We start from the raw sequence: 14,208 nt of genomic DNA, 5'->3' as shown, positions 1-14,208 counted from the left end.
GCGTGTGTTTTTTATCCATGCGCTACGAGTAATATTAACTAGTAGCGCGGGTCAATATAGCGCGCTACTAGTAAGTAGCAGTAGCGCCTTAATTTAAAACTCGCTGCTGGTAAGATCCTGTGTATAAGCTTTTCCCTAGTAGTGTAAGGACCTCTACGGTGGTAATTTCCCTCGCTAGATGCCATACTCTCCTAGGTTGTGAAACTAAGGCTATGATCACAAAAGCTATGTAAATCAAGGCAAATGGAGACCAAAGCTCTGATACCACTTGTAGGATCGAAAGTATGTCTAGAGGGGGGGTGATTAGACTACTTGACCAAATAAAAATCTAGCCTTTTCCCAATTTTAAGTCTTGGCCGATTTTAGGAACTCAACACAAGTCAAGCAATCAACCTACACATGCAATTCTAAGAGTATAGCACCAGAATGTAAATCATTGCATATGAAGTTAAAGGGGAGGAGTTTAGAGGGAGCAAACACAATGTAGACACAGAGATTTTTGGCATGGTTCTGATAGGTGGTGCTATCATACATCGAGGAAGGGTAACGGTTGCGCGACTCCACGGAGGGCTCCACCCACGTAAGGACCACGAAGAAGCAACCTTGTCTATCCCACAATGGCCATCTCCCACGAAGGACTTGCATCACTTGTGTAGATCTTCACAAAGTAGGCAATCTCCTTGCCCTTACAAACTTCTTGGTTCAACTCCACAATCTTTACGGAGGCTCCTAAGTGACACCTAACCAATCTAGGAGACACCACTCTCCAAAAGGTAATAGATGGTGTGTTTATGATGAACTCCTTGCTGTTGTGCTTCAAATGATAGTCTCCCCAACACTCATCTCTCACTCATATATTTGGATATGGTGGAAAGATGATTTTAGTGGAAAGCAACTTGGGGAAGGCTAGAGATCAAGATTCTAGTGGTAGGATTGGAATGTCTTGGTCTCAACACATGAGTAGGAGGTTCTCTCTCAGAAAATGAGTAATGGAAGTGTAGGCATATTATGATGGCTCTCTCTCGAATGGAGAAGGGGGTGGAGGGGTATATATAGTCTCCACACAAAATCTAACCGTTACACACAATTTACCAAACTTGGTGGGACCAAATAGTGAAACCCAATGGGACCCACCTGGTTCAAAATATGAACGTTAGGCTTTTCAGTGGGACCAACAATATCAACTCGGTCGGACCGATGCACTAGGGTTAGGGCAAAACCTCATCTCAGTGAGACTGATCACACGAACTCGGTGATACCGATTTCAGTAATAAGCAAAAGGAGACTTGGTCCAGCAAACTTGGTGGGACCGATCGCTCATTTCGGTCAGACCGAAACTTTGCGAAAAGGAAACAAAGAGTTTGCATTGTGAACTCGATGGGACCGATCGCTCATCTTGGTTAGACCGAAACTTCACGAAGGCAAAACGGGAGTTTGCAATCCAATCTCAGTGAGACCAAGATCACTATCGGTGAGACCGAACTGATTAGGGTTTCTGGCTATGGCTATGTCGAGTGAAATCGGTGGCACCAGATAGATCAAATCGGTGGAGTCGAGTTTGACTTTAGGTTTAGGACATATGTGGAAATGATAAAGTGGTTGAGGGCTTTTGGAGGATATCACTAAGCATTTTGAGCAAGCAAGCCATTAAGCAACACATCATCCCCTTCTAATAGTATTGGCTTTTCCTATGGACTCAATGTGATCTTGTATCACTAAAATGAAAATGAAGAGTCTTGAGCTTTTGCAATATGTCTCTTTAGCATTTTGAGGGGTCCACATGTCTAGTCCATGCCATACCAATCATTGAACTTTCTGAAACATTAATCTTGAATGGATATTAGTTCAATGAGCTATATGTTGTTATGAATAACCAAAACCACCCGGGGATTAGTTACACTTTCAATCTCTCCCTTTTTGGTAATTGATAACAACATTTAGATCAAAGCTGTCAACAAATGATAACATAAATGAAGTACATCATCGCTTTGAGAAGTATTTGATAAGCAAGAGCTCCCCCTAAATTTGTGCATTATTTAAAATTTTCTTTTGAATGCAAATGTACAATAGATTAGGATCATGGGTTACTCTTCCATGTCACATACAACTTGGTGGAGCGCTCAAAATGATAGAATATCAAATATGCAATCATCACCAAAGCAAGATGTGAATGATCATACATGAGAGATAGAATATCATCATTCAAGCACACACATTAAAGCATAATATGATCAAACATGATCATAAAAGTATCTCACACACAAGCAAAAATAGTGTATCAACCAAACAAGTAAGCAAATAAAGTAGCAAGAGAGGCAAAAGAAGCAAAATACTCTCCCTCCCTCTCTCTCGAAGCCTATGATCTATACACTTTCTCCCCCTTTGGCAACAAGTTACCAAAAAGCTTGAAAATGCATAGTGCTATGTGGCTCTCTAAGCACGATCTTCGGGAGCTCTGGTATGCGAAAGTGGCGTGGAGAGGAGTCCTGCAACAAATGCATCTGAAGAGGTCTGTGGAGCTGGGAATTAGGAATTGGAGGAACAAGAGAGGCTGTAGCTGCTGGTGCTGAAGTAGTAGCCCTTGTGTCACTGGCTGGCATAGTTGTAGACCTTTGAGCCCTTGGCACTCTCTGAAAGTCTTCAGTGGTAGCTCTCCCTCTTCTCTCTTCTGCTTCTTCTTGGAGCTGCTCACTATAGTCTGGATCTCTGTGACCTTCAAGTCTAGATCATAAAACTTAGTCTCGATGATCCTCTCAAGACTCTCTTGATTTTGAGTCGGGGTTGCCAATCCTTTCCCAGTTCTTATAGTGGCCTCAAGCAGGTAGCTAAGCTGATCTTGCTTGGTCTTGAGGTGAACAGTTGAAGCATCTAAAACTTGTGAAGATTGTGCTGCCTTCTCTGCTTTAGATTTTTCCCTCTTCTCCTAAGCCTCTACAGATGTAGGATGTGTAGCATCCATGACAACCTCATTGTCTTCAGACTCAAAGGGGAAGGTGCTCCTTGTCCAAGAGATATATGCCTTTGCCCATCTTGGAGTTGATGAGCATATGAATGTGTGGAGCATAGCCACATGATCTCTTCTGATTAGCAGCAGTCCTCTTGATTGTTTCAACTATAAAGGTCATCACCTTGAACTTCTCTGGCACATCAAACATATGCAGCAAATTGCTTGAGTGCCCTCTGATCATCCTATCATCTCCAAACTTGGGCAACAATATGTGCCTGAGGATAGTGTTGATTATGGGCAGCCCAGAGAACAGATAGTACACTCAGCCAAACTTGTGAGTATCCAAGGCAGCATTAGGAATCTCCTTGTACATGTGTGCCATGGAGTTGTGTCCTTTCCTGGGCTTGGCATACACATCTGTGTCATCCTCTTGCTCTTTAGGGGAATTGATAAGCAGGGCCCACTTAGCAACAGAAGATTGGTACCTTGTACCCTCAGTCATCTAGACAATTTTACCATCTGGGTAAAAATGTGTTGTGGAGTAGAACTACATCACCATCTCATCATTCTACTTGGTGAGCTTCTGACCAACTAACTTGTCAACTCTAGTCAGTCTGAAGCTGTCATGAACTCCTGGGAAGTTGTCTGCATTGTTGTTAATGTACTCCCAATCAACCCATCTCATATCACTTACTATGGGCTTCTTGTCCAGGAGCAATGTCTCATAGAAGTACTGCTGCTCCTTTGTGTGGAACCTGTAATCCACAGCAGTCCTCCTCGCGGTGGCATATGGGTTTGTCTGCCTCCATAGCCTGAGACCCGCATCCTTCCTTAACTTCATGTTTTCAGCCACTGGATGTGTATCATCATGGTATGGTATCTTGGGCTTCAGCTTTCTGAGAACTTGGGGCATCTTCTTCTTCTACTACTTCAGGCACTGGGGCCTTGTTCTTCTCAGAAGCTAGTATGTTCCTTGTTGATCTTTTGGGTGTTGCAGGCTTAGAAGCTTGAGCAGCAGCAACAGCCTTGGGGGCAGTCTTGGGAATTGATGGAGCAGCCCCTGACTTGGTGGCATCCCCCATCAGCTTCTGGGTCTTGGCAGGACGTGCATTGGGCTCTTCCTCTTCATCCTCATAATATCTAACCATAGATGGTCTGCCAATCACTCTGTCCATGGTCCTCAAGACGGCTGATTTTGTTGAAGTTTTCGGGGCACAATCCATTGAAGAGGATATCGTAATCTTGAGCGTTGTATTGTAGCATCTTCAATTCTTCCGTAGTTGCTTCACGATTTAGTTGTCTCCCATTGAAGAATTCACCTTGCAAACAAATACACACAATATCCCAAACGGCGGGGTTATGTCCAAGAATATGCATTTTCATATTATGCTTCCAACTAGCAAAATTAGTACCATCAAAGTAAGGACCTCTAGGTGGTAATTTCCCTCGATAGACGCCAGACTCTCCTAGGTTGTGAAACCAAGCCTATGATCACCAAAGCTATGTAAATCAAGACAAATGGAGACCAAAGCTCTGATACCACTTGTAGGATCGAAAGTATGCCTAGAGGGGGGGCGATTAGACTACTTGACCAAACACTTCTAGAAATATATATTTTACCTAGAGCCATATACCCTAGGTGAAATAGGAAAAACCATAGGGAAATACTTTACCTTGGGCTTTCCCTAGGTAAAGAACCATAGGTATAGTATAGTCGGGAAAGAGCTCTTTCCCTAGGGTGCACCGAACAAGCTATAGGGAGATTTTCTTTACCTGGGGGCACAAGCCTAGGGAAAGATCTACATATGGATGTTGCATCCCACATGGCCAAATTGTTTACCTACATCCAAGCTCTAGGGAAAGATTGTGGGACCCTTCTGCATCACATCACCATACTTTCCCTAGAGGTACATATTATAGTGAAACACCAGCCGCATATGTGGCATTCCAAACATGTAATTTGAATTTGAATTCATAATGGCAATAATCAAAGTAATTCAAAATGGATCAATAATTATGAAATGAAAATAATGTTAAATAATTACTATATACATCTAGATATCACTTGTCACATGCATACAGTAGATGCCAAGACATCCACCAGCCATCACCAGCCATCACACTTTGACAAAACATTGGCTTGCTAGCTAGAGTTTGCTAGATCTAATTGATTCAGCATCTCAATTAGCATGTACAGACTGATGTAGGTCAACTATAGTTTCCTACATCGCAGAACATGTACCAGCATGTTAACTATACATGCACCTAAATGTACTCCACGCACTATACATCCAAGAACATCAAGGAACCAACTGGCTGCTCAATAGTGATAGGCTCAGTGCGCCAGCTCTAGATTGACTGAAAATCCCCCAAACATCCCATCATCGTCTACAGCGGGGACACTTGCAGTAGGAACACTTGAGGCAACACCATGTTCCTGAAAAGTAAGATTCACAAATCTTTAAAGGCAAGAACATGACAAAAAGAAATTAGTATAGGAAATTAAATATGAATTATAAGTTAGGTATCAAGGTGCCATAGTGACTCATTTCTAATGAAGTAATTTGCATACTGTGAAACTGTTCTAGGGTATGTGCACAAAGAACATGAACTTTTCCAGGATAAAAAGGCTAATGTTAAGTACTTCTCACACCTCTAGTAACCCAGAATCTAACTTAGGTTGTGAGATATTAGTTTTCCTCTACACATAATAACAAAAGAAGTCATGATCTTCGTTTCCAAATAAAGTATGAACTTCATTCAAGACTGATGCAATGCAAATTAGTGAATTACAACATCAAGTCGCCAAAGTTATAAACAAAATTTCCTATTTACAGTATTGAGAACCAAGACATGCAAAGGCTGATATAAATTTTGGTAGCATAACAACTTTAAATTGGACAACTGGACATAAAAATATATATTATGATCCCTCCAACATCCTCACACGGCCCCATTAATCAACATTAATCCCATATGAACCAGCACCACACAGGCTACGATCATACATCACAGAAGCATGCATATTGTCACAAGTATGTGAACATCACAGCGAACAGACCATCACTAGTTGTATCATTTGAGATTAGTTGGAGAAATACATACATGAAAAGAGCTGGGATTTGTTTCTTGTTGGGCACACAAAGCTGGCGGTTCTTTGCTATTTTCTAGAACCTGCAAAAGAAAACCAGGTTTTAGAAGGAATCCTTATCATGCTTTAAATGTATTGTGTGTTTTTGCTTGAGATGATTGATTACATACTTAGATAGTAGATCGTTGTGGAGATCCAGGAGGAGAAAGTGAACGAGAAGGAGGTGGAACTGGCGGCGGTGGTATTTTCTAATAGGCACACCTTGGTTAGTTGCCAAAGTCTGCAAAACAAGAAAATTCAAATAGTGGTTACTTTCAAATGCTAGCAAATTAATTGATAAACATCAAGTGTATAACTAGCACCTGAAGAAACTTATGTATCCCATTGTAGTGCTCGTACATGCCAACACCCCATGACAAGAGATTGTTGGCATAAGCCTCTACTTTTTTAGTCTTCTCAGACTCCTTTCTACGCACATCTTCAATTTCTTTAGATCGATGATGCTTCAAGGCTGCTGAAGATGTACCAATAGCTCTCACCTCGGAAATGACCTCGATGTCATTGACAATGCCATTAAAGAGAAACCATGTACCATGTGGCTTCCCATTAGAGCAATCATAAAGTGCTTGAGAACTAACATCATTTTTTAGAATATCATAGTCCTGTCCATTTAACTCTTTAGCCTTTTCTTTGTAAAACGCCTACTCAAGAAGAAAAGAAAGGTAAACAAATGTTCAGGAATTTCAAATAATTATGAAAGCTCCTATTACACAATTGCACAAATGGGCAGATAATTGCATACAAATTGGACAAATAATTTTGGATGTTTCTATCTAGAACCAGACTTAGATGCAAGTAGGAAGAAACATTGCAATTGTATAGTGAATCAGTATTACATGTATGAAAACTAACATAAATCTCTCTCAGCACATGCCATCCGCATAGTAATATTAATCTATTTTTTTGTGTAGGAATGGGAACAAACACATACCAAACATTTAGTTGCTTCTGGTGTGTTGAGAATTAAAGGTGTGCTCTTGTCCACTGCTCTGTGTGTATGCACCCAGGCCTGAATCTGGTTAACTTCTTCGCCCGTTTCCTCGGACTACATTGCACAAGATTCAGGACTTGTAAGATATTTATAACTATGCATATGGTAAGTGATGATAAAGAAAACTATTAAGTTTAGTTGATAACCATTTTTTGACTTATAGTAGTCATGGAGTTGGAACCACCTTTGAGAGGCTTGAACTTTGAGCTGAAATGATTGGCACGGTATTTCTTGGATTTTGCAATCCACTCTTCACTGCACTACTCATCAACTACAACAATCCAAGCTTCTTTTCCAAACCAACCTTGCCTTTGTGCCAAATATTGAGCTCTATCCAAACAGTATTGCCCAGCAAGCTTGTCACTCATGCTAGTGTTCTCAGTTTTCCAAAAATGATCAATTATGGCTTGGATTCTTGCATAGTAAAATATACTTGGCAAAAGTGACCTGCAACATCTTCGAACATGTTGCTTTGTCTTCTCTAAGTATGCATCTTCATACTTGTACCTTAGCTGCAATGAGAATTGATGGATGGTTTAATTAAAAGTAGAGCAAATTACCTTGATCAACCAAAAAAAGCAATTTAAATAATTTATACCCAAAAAGCATCTCCATTTTTGTCTGTAACAGAATGACCATTTGTGTCCTTCACCGCATGATAATGCTCCCACTCCGTTGCAATAACCTTCACACCATCATAATCCAAAATACCTGGATGGTTACTTTTCAAAAGGCATGTTAATACACTTGCTAGTCGCCTACCCTTTCGAACAACGGAAATGTCCTTCCAATGCCTATAAAGAAGATAGTAAATGCAAAAAACAAGTATTAGAAAAGGAAAACATATTGCTGAGCAAGAAACTACTTATAATAATTAATAAGACTTACGTCTTGCCAAAGGGTCGAATAATTGGAAGGTCTTCATTATTTGGAATAGCAGGAGGAAGATCTGAAACTTCTTTTACGTACCCATCGTAAGTGCCATTAGCAGCACTAGTGTTTCGAGCAGCAGGCGCTGGTTTGATGGCTACAGCAAGTCGAGATGCTTTTCTTCCAATTTTCATCCTGTAACGTGTGATTCTTGAAACAAATAAGATAAAGATAACAAATAACAGTTTAGAATCAACTAGACAATCACGATAAAACATAACAATAGCATATAGGTAAGTGTTTGTTGCCAAGTATTCAACCACCCAAATTACAAACAACAATAATAAATAGAAAATGGGCTAGAAATCATCATCTTCTTCTTCAATTTCCTCAATGATCACTTCATCATAGTCTTCACCCTCAATAACTTGTTCTTGAATCCTTTCACCACCCAAATTATGTAGGTTGCTAATATGAGACAGTTCGGTTGGATCAACCACCTCATCTGAACCACATACTGTTAAGTTGTCAAGTTGTGATCCTACTTGCACAATGAAATCATTAGCCTGTAAATTATTCTCCTGGAACACATCTGCATTAGTGGGTGTTGCTGTTGTGTAGTCATCATGTGTGGGATTTTCCAAACTGCCTAGAGGTGGTACCTTGTAAGCAACTTCCCAATCAACAAGACTTGCAACCGAAGTGCAAGCATATGGAATATAATAGACTAAGCACACTTGGATGGCAATAGCAAAACGCTCATTAGCTGGGTTGGTTGATGCAGGTGCTACTTCAACTAAGCCAAATCTATTCAAATGCCTCACTCCTTTAGTTGGATGAAACCAGTGACAGTCAAACATCACAAGACTGAAGTCCTCATCACCATCAAATTTAAGATCTATAATGTCCTTAATAACACCGTAGTATTCAAGCTCCTCATTGGTTGCATCATCTACTCAAAGAGCAAGAAAACCAGTATTTCTAGAAGAAAGGTCCCCTTCTCTATGGTTTTCATATTTCTCTGATCAAAATCTGAACCCATTAACTTCATACATGTCATATGACTTTACTCTCATGCTACATCCTTGTGAAAGATCGCGTAATTCTTTATTAATAGATGCATCCTTTATGCACTACAAAAAGGCATATGTATATAGAGTTATTAGGCGTTGAAAACTATAGGGTGCTTTATTTGCTAGTATGTATAGTGTTTTACCAAAGTTTTGAACCACTCCAAGAAGTTCAGTTTTCCTGAACCAGCACTGTCCCACCTAAGTTTATCAAGTTCTTTTGTACTTGGTTGTCGAGGATGCCTCCATTGGTCAAGTTCAAATTGTCTACATTTTTTGTTTAAACCATCAGTACCAAATTTAATTTATTGTACATGGTTGTACTAGAAATGCTAATTCAGATAACTTACTTCACAATATCATCCATTTCAGGCATGTTTATTAAGATAAAAATCATGGATGTCTTGTATTCTTCATGTGATAATATCCCAGGCTCCCCTCTACAAATTTTCCATCCCTTGTCTTCAAACAAACTAAGAGTACTTGTGTTGGGAGTGCTAGTTTGTGCATAGCGTTGGCGGCGATTTCTTGAGGTAGGCACATCATCAGGAAGATATAAAGAACCAAAGTTAGAAATCTCCTCAATAAGAAATCCCTCAACAATCGAAGCCTCCACACGTGCTTTGTTACTAACTTGTGCTCTAAGTTTTTTTATTAACCTACATTGCCATGTAACAAATTAATGTCTAAAGAGGAAATACAGTTACCATATGGACTGAATGCATGAAGAACAAAACATAACTTCTGTAACTATACATCCAATGGTACTTAACAGGCCGTCCTACTTTTGCGTCAAAAGGGAGGTGTATCATTAGATGCTCCATTGAATCAAAGAATCCCGGTGGGAAAATTTTCTCCAATTTACAAATTAGGACAGGAATGTTTTTCTCCAATTTATCCATTTGGTTAGGATCTATTTCTTTCGTGCAAAGCATCCTAAAGAAATATCTTAGCTCAGCTAAGGCTTCCCAGACATCATTATCTACATATCCCCGCAGCATGACAGGCAGTAGCCGCTCAATAAATATATGGTAATCATGACTTTTGAGTCCATATATATTAAGTTGCTCTAAATTAACACCTCTCTTCATGCTGGCCACATATCCATCCGGAAATTTGAGCTGAAGAAACCACAACAGGACCTCTCTTATTTGGTTCCTCTTCAAGCAATATGGTGCTCTAGGCTTTTCCCATTTACGTTAGGATTTTCTTGAAGGTTGTAATCAGTTTTGCTACACAGTACAGCTTGGTCAAGGCGGACTTTGGCACTGTCTTTTGTCTTGCTAGGAATGTCTAGGACAGTATTGAATATTGCTTCTGCAATATTTTTTTCGGTGTGCATAACATCTATATTATGAGGAAGCAAAGGCTTTGGGAAGTATGGCAATTCCCACAACTTCGGAATGTGTGTCCAATTGTGTTTTACTCCAGAACCCTCAAAATTGTTGTCCTTAACTTCATTCATGTAAGCAAAAACTTCATCCCCTGTTAATCTAGGTGGAGCAATATCCTTCACTACTGTATCTTTTAAAAAGGCATCACGCTGGGTCCTAAATACATGATCGGCCGGCAAAAATTGCCTGTGGCTATCAAACCAACTCCATTTGTGCCCATTATCCAGCCAAATTGTTTGTGGATCTGCCCCACACTCGTAACAAGCCAACCTACCATGGGTAGACCATCCAGCAACCGCACACAAATGCAGGGTGGTCAAGGATAGTAGTATGCTAGGTTACCCTCATATTAAAATTTTGCTTAAGGAAACTATCATAAGTTGGTACACCCGCCCATGCCTCTTTCAACTCATCATATAAAGGCTCCATGTAGACATTGAAGTTCTTGCCAGGACCCTTTGGTCCAGGGATCACCATGCTAAGAAAGATATTTTGGGTTTTCAAGCAAAGAGCAGGTGGCAGGTTCAAAGGAGCAAGAAACACAGGCCAACAAGAGTACTGTGTTAACCCGAAATTAAAAGGGTTGAAGCCATCAGAGGACTTGACTAGCTTAAAATTGCGTGGATCACTTGCAAACCCATCCTCATTGAAAGATTTCCATGATTCACTATCACCTGGGTGCACCATCATTCTAGGATTTTCTTGGATGCCTTCCATGTGCCATCTCATGTGCTTAGCAAATCCAGGCTACATGAACAGCCTTTGCAATCTTGGTATAAATGGAAGGTATCGCAGAACCTTATGTGGGATGGGTTTACGCTTCTTATTTTGGCAGTCATTGTTAACTACCTTATATCTTGCTTCACCACAGAAATCACACTTCAATTTTTCCTCTCTATCCTTATAGTATAGCATGCAATGGTTAACGCAGGCATCTATTTTCAGGAGTGGCATTTTCAAATAACCTAAGATACACTTGCACTCATACAAGCTTGATGGAATTTTATTGACTTGTGGGAGTGTATCTTGCCAAAGTTTTAGTAAACTATTTATGCAGTCGCCTGATAGATTGTATTATGACTTAATTCCCATCAAGCGTGTAAAGTAGCAAAGCATGAGGTTTGGGTGAACTCATGGAGTGGCTCTTTAACATCTGACAACATGGCATAAAAAGCTTTGGCATCCGGTGTTGGCTCCTCATCTACATTATCGACATGCATTTAATCCCCAAAGTCACACAACATGTCTTCTAAGCAATCAGTGTTGACAGACTCCACGCTATCTACATGAGCATGACGCTCCCCATGTGCAATCCATCTAAAGTAGTTGGGCATGAACCCCCAATGACAAAGATGAGAGGTCATCAATTGTTTTGTTCTTCTACTAGCATTACAACATTTTGAGCAAGGACAGGAAACTCCAAACATGGCACTATGGACACCCTCAAAAACATGGTTCACAAAAGCATTTGTATTTCGTATCCACTCATCAGAATGTCTTCCACTATCCTTCCACCCACTATACATCTAGCTACGCTGAGCATCCAAATACATGGTCTGGTTTTCTACTTAAATCTGAAATAAAAATGAATTGCTAAAATCACCAGCCGCATCCCCACACAAAAAATGCATCATAAACACAAATAGAAAACCACTCATCAGCCAACAAAAAATAACCCCAGTTCCTATATCATACAGATGAATAATGCATTAATCGACATTTATTCATGGAAAGAATAGATCATAATACCTACTTGATTCCAGCTGAGCAATGTCTTTGTTATATGTTGCTTTGACACAATTGTTGTTTCGACACCATGAACAGGGAAATTTTCTTCAAGAAAACAACACTCGACACCAGTCAGTTTCTGAAAAAAATGTTGAAAACCAATGAAGGATGTTGGAGGACTTCCATTTATTCATAACATAAAACAGAGGCTACTAGCTTTGGCCAGAGAAAACAAACTCACACGAAGAACAAACATGTACAAATGATATAAAGCTTGTAAATGGATTCATAACACATACACAGAGACACATATGCACGCACACAGAACGTATGAGCTCGCCAACAATGGGACATAACATATAATTGATTACTATTATAAAAGAAAAAAGAAATAAATCTATACCAGCAATGGAAGTAGTACTTCTATTGATATTATGCGAAGGTCGCCTGGAAGGTGGACAAGAAAATCATACGATGATACGATGCTCAACATGGATAACTATATAATAATCATGTGGATAACTATACATCAATGGTAAAAAACATAGACAGTTTCATGTGGATAACTACAACAATTGTAAAATGCAGTAGCCCTGCCACTTTTACCTAATTCAAGGATGGAATCATTCAAGATGGATCACTGAAGCTACTGTTTCTGTCATTCATGCACTTGCAGTAGCTATGAACAAACTCAACAGATAGACTATATAAAATATTTCCTACTCACTATGTTGAAATATCTTGTCTACATTATGACCACAATTTACATAGTTGAATGGCTCATTCATGTGTTCATGCATCTTCATATCAATCAGTTCTTTTATTTTCTTTTTTGCTATAAATTTCTTTTATTCCTTTAACCTTCCATACACCTTTTATAAGCAAGATATTTAAACTGACAACCTCAAGTTCTGACGATGCTACTGAACAACGTCGACATGTGTTGAATAGTGGACAACATACTGCTTGCTTTGGATGCTAAAACCAAATCAAAATTTCAGAATTTTGCTAGCCATATACAAGTACAACTATCTAAAGCAGCAACCGAAAAACCATCTAAACTAGAGAGTGAGATAGATAGAGAGAGAACCTTTTGGACAGGAGCAGCGGCGTACAACAATAGGCAGATTCAGTCATCGTCCAATCAGCAAGGGCGGCACCGCCACCACGGTCAAGGGCGGCACAGTTAGCACAATTCGAGGGCATCGCAGATGGAGTCACCACGAGCAACACCAAGCCGTCACCCAGCCGGCGTGGCCAGGGCCACCGCGCCCGTCGCGACCATGGTGTGACTAGGTCAGGGATGCAGTGGAGAAGGAGAAACAGAAGGGGAGTGGCGGAGCGGGGCGAGCAGGGTAGCGGCAGAGCTGGGCGAGCAGGGGAGCAGCGGAGTTGGGCGGGCAGGGGAGCAACGGAGTGAGGCGCGCAGGGGAGGGGCGGAGCTGGGCGGTCAGGGGAGCGGTGGAGCAAGGCGCGCAGGGGAGCGACGAAGCTGGGCGCGCAGGGGAGCGGCGGAGCGGGGCGATCCAGGGCGAGGCGCGGCAGATCGGGACATGAGGAAGGGTTTGAGAGAGGGGAATTTTGGTCTGGCAGGCGCACCGTTTGGGACAAGGGTGTAGCTTGGAGGAGACACATACGATTTTTTTCCTCTACGCGCCCTTTCTTCCTTTCCTCTTTTCACTGTACAATGGGCCCAACCTTCACGGGAGGAAAAAAATGGCCGGTCTGATTCGTTCAACGGTAAGGGCTTCACTTTTGGTGAGCCACCTTGGAGGTCTGATTCGTTCAACGGTAAGGGTTGTATATCAGTGATGGAGCCGTGTCGAGCTCGGGTGAGAAGGTGATTCGTCATTTTTTCTTCGGTGGCTACTGTGGTGGTGCCAGAGGCAGGTGACGGGCATTGGTGTCAAGCTCAGAGATGTTCTGCTATCTTTTCAGTTTTGTCATGTCGGTCTTTACGTGACTTGTACTTTGCTCTTTATGATATGAATGAGACACGTATTACCATGCAAAAAAAATCTACATGACCACGCCGACACATCTCTTTGTGTTTTTTG

At 40.9% G+C, this 14,208-nt stretch overlaps 1 long non-coding RNA gene across 5 annotated transcripts; it reads right to left on the bottom strand.

Annotated features, from left to right (window-relative positions):
• Positions 1-4,975: 4,975 nt before the first annotated feature.
• On the bottom strand, positions 4,976-13,723 carry LOC119363583. 5 transcript variants are annotated; one of them, XR_005174091.1, is made up of 10 exons: positions 13,242-13,723; positions 12,173-12,290; positions 7,978-8,169; positions 7,688-7,883; positions 7,236-7,601; positions 7,030-7,143; positions 6,401-6,739; positions 6,209-6,318; positions 6,053-6,121; positions 4,976-5,384 (listed from the first exon to the last, which is right to left on the bottom strand). It is a non-coding gene; the product is annotated as an uncharacterized LOC119363583 (long non-coding RNA). The 5 variants fall into 5 exon arrangements; XR_005174095.1 differs by having other exon boundaries at positions 7,274-7,601; XR_005174094.1 differs by having other exon boundaries at positions 7,978-8,154.
• Positions 13,724-14,208: the final 485 nt, after the last annotated feature.

The sequence above is a fragment of the Triticum dicoccoides genome, chromosome 2B (assembly GCF_002162155.2).
Source record: "Triticum dicoccoides isolate Atlit2015 ecotype Zavitan chromosome 2B, WEW_v2.0, whole genome shotgun sequence".
Lineage (NCBI taxonomy): Eukaryota > Viridiplantae > Streptophyta > Magnoliopsida > Poales > Poaceae > Triticum > Triticum dicoccoides.
Note: the sequence above shows the minus strand (reverse complement) of the source record. Positions and strands in the feature narration are given on the sequence as shown.